Here is a 3,653-nt window from a genome sequence, read left to right on the forward strand (position 1 = left end):
ACAGCTGCGTAGTATTCCATGGTGTGAATGTCCCACAGCTTTTTATCCACTCATCTACTGACGGGCACTTGGGCTGTTTCCAGATCTTAGCTATTGTAAACTGCGCTGCTATGAACATAGGGGTGCATATATTCTTTCTGATTAGTGTTTCAGGATTCTTAGAATATACTCCTAGAAGTGGGATCACTGGGTCAAAAGGCAGCTCCATTTTTAATTTTTTGGGGAAACCTTCATACTGTTTTCCATAGTGGCTGCACCAGTCTGCATTCCCACCAGCAGGGCACTAGGGTTCCCCTTTCTCCACACTCTCACCAGCACATGTCATTTGTTGATTTGTTGACTAAAAGGCTTACCTTTGCCTTCAGCAAATCCTGTCCATTCTTTCTGTGCATCAAGGTTAACACACCTTTGAAATAGGATGGAGGGAATAAATGGTGTTAGGGAAAATAAAAAAAGAGAGCACATAATCTTGATTACTATAATCCAATCTCTGCCATGCTTTCTTCCACCACCATGCAATCTTTCTTAGGTCCCTCCTTGACTTTAAAATGCATAAAAGAAGCTGCAAAACTGTTTTTCTCCAGAGAATTTGAGATCTTGCTCCCCAACAAATGTCAGTTTGGCTTAAATAAACCTGTATATAAGTTATGTACAGGTTTGAATATTTCTTACATCAATAACAAGTAGGATGCTTAAGTGGAACACAAAAGATTTTTCAGATGGGTGAAACTATTCTATATGATACTGTAATAGTGGATGCATAACATTAGGCATTTGTCAATAATCACAGAACTATACAATTCAAAAAGTGAACCCTGATGTAAACTACAGACTTTATTTAATACTAATATATCAATATTGGTTTTTCATTTCTAGCGAATGTACCAAACTAATGAAAGATGTTAATAAATGGGGGAAACTGTACAGGGGAGGAAACCTTTTTGTACTACCTACTCAAATTGTTGTAAACCCAAAACCGTTCTTAAATAAAAGTGTTGCCTGGCTGGGCATGACTTAGCAGTTGAACATCGAACTGGGATCTGGGAGATCAGGGTTCAGTTCCCGGTCAGGGCACATGCCTGGGCTGCGGGCTCGATCCCCAGTCAGGAGCGTGCAGGAGGCAGCCGATCAATGACTCTCTCATCATTGATGTTTCTCTCTCCCTCTCCCTCGCCTTTCCTCTCTCTGAAATCAATAAAGATATGTTTAAAAAAAATTTTTTTAAATAAGTCTTTTTACAATAATTTAAAAAGTGCTCAGTCACACTGCCACTTATTTTTTTTATTATTAATATTGAAATCTTGTCATTTACAAAACAAAGTCTGGGATCCTCAAACTTGACCCCAAAGGAGTAAGTATGTGACACAGAAGGAAAAGAGAATGCTCAATGGTCACTAATAAGAAACATTGTCTTGGAACCATTTTATCCCACAGACATGCAAATTCCACATTTATTTACGATGTTTTAGAACAGGACAGTGGCAGTATGGTAGATATGATAGCAAATCTGCTCTAATTCTAAGAATTTAGATAAACATTTGAAAAAGTAGATGGTTATCTGGGTGTTTTTTTTTTCCTGAGTCAAGTGTACAGAGGAGGAAAAGTCAGACCAAGGACTCGAATATTTTGTCATTTCTTTTGTACTTGCTGCTCATTGACAAGAATGAAGGTTAAGCTGGCTATTGTGCCTATTGTTTTATTTATATTAGCAAGAGAATCTTCATCATTTGGAATTTTTTCTAAGGCTAAAGGTGTTTTGGCCTTTGGGGTCACCAGCATCACATGCTTTAAAGCATTTGTAACATTCCTGCAGCCAGTTGCTTATAACTGAAAGATAAGAGAAGTGGTCAGAAGGTTAAATCTGTTCAGATTAGCTTGTACCCATATCCTGACATTTTGGATGGAAGAATATTTTTGGTAAACAAGAAAGGAAGCCTTGCAGATCCTCATAATTAAAAACTAATAATTAAAAAAAATAAATTAGCCCTGCCGGGTGTGGCTCAGCCTTTGAGCGTCCACCTAGGATCCAGGCAATCGGTTCGAATCCCAGTCAGGGCACATGCTCAATCTCCAGCTGGGGGAGTGCACGAGGCAACTGATCAATGACTCATCACTGATGTTTCTCTCTCCCTCTTCACCTTTCCCTTCCTTTCTCTGAAATCAATAAAGACATATTTAAAAAATAATAAATTAAGCAATGCAGCAGGGTTAAAAATTATAGTCCATATTAAATTTTTATATTTGAAGATTAAATGTTTTTAAATACATTTTCTTTAACAAATAAATGTAAACATTAAAACGACCAACTTCATAAAACCAAATAATATTAAAATGAGCCCCTGGGTTCTCATGCTCCACCCTGGGTTATCATGATGTTCCTTATTTCTCAGAAACCGCAGAGCTGTTCTTTTTTACTTTGGGTAGGGCAGGATGCCTACCCAAGGGGTAGGTAATGCCTTCAGTAACTAACAACTATGGTTCTCTTAATTTTTTATTTTTCCTGAACACTCCAGCCACTTTTATTTAGTTGGTATATATTCAATCCCTAGACTCTAGATGCCATGCAGTGTGCTGATTACAGAGTAGGACCTGTTGTTAAGCTATATACAGTCTAATAAATTTCCTGATAAAGAAGCTAGATAAGAAAATTTTAACTTCAGCACAGTGGAGTAAGTAATAGCAAGGACTTTGAACCTTGCTTGAAGGGATATTCAGTCTTACAAGAATCACCAAAGGCCTTTCAAAAGGCAGTGCAATCTAATCAAAATTGAGAGACAAATGAAAACTAATCAGGTTTGGAGCTAAGTTGGATGTATTGATGGAGGTGGAGGTATGGTAGCAAGGAAAAATTTTCTCAACTAAAGACAGAGTAGGTACAGAGATGTGGTAAGAAAGGTGTAGGCTTCATAGAGTCCATAAACCCTTGGCATTTATTTTTCTCATCCTCTTTTCTAAATTCCAATGGCATTAATAGATAACTTTACCTGGAGATTCCATACTAAGCCTTGCATTAAGCATGTAATTTAGAGTGGAGAGAAGTGAGATTTAAAAAATAATAATCTAAAGGTGAGTGATGTTAAATTCTTTCCTTAGCTGTCATCTATTTTTGATTTTTAGGGCTAATTTTTGATTTAAGAGCTAAAAGCAAAGATTTTAAATAGAAGATACTTTCCAGTTGATTTGTTAGGACACAACCAAGCATTACAACACCTTCCTTGACAGGTTTTACTTAGTAAACTAAGCTTGGTCTCCTGATCCAAGGTCCTCACTTCCTTCTTGTTTCTTCCCTGTCATTTTCTTCTCTCCTCTCACTCCTCCAGGAAGTTTATTCTTTGAAGGTCAACCTTAACCATTTTATTATTCACCAGGAGTGAGTAAGAGGGTTTTTCTTCCCAAACTGCTGTATACTTTGCTCCAATCTTCTCCCCCATCTTCCCCTTCACTTCCTCGCCCTCCCCCTCTCCCACCCACTGATTGCTACTGGCAAATCTAGGAATTTGACTATGAGCCAAGAATGAAAAATAACAGCAGAGGTTTTCTACGTCTCTGCATGATGAGCATGGCTATGTGTGGCTGAATGCATTTGCAGGTATGTATCTATATTAGTGCTACTCCATTGCATCACAGACTCTACAAAGCCAAGCCCACAAATT

Source organism: Miniopterus natalensis, chromosome 1, assembly GCF_054644295.1.
Source record: "Miniopterus natalensis isolate mMinNat1 chromosome 1, mMinNat1.hap1, whole genome shotgun sequence".
NCBI lineage: Eukaryota > Metazoa > Chordata > Mammalia > Chiroptera > Miniopteridae > Miniopterus > Miniopterus natalensis.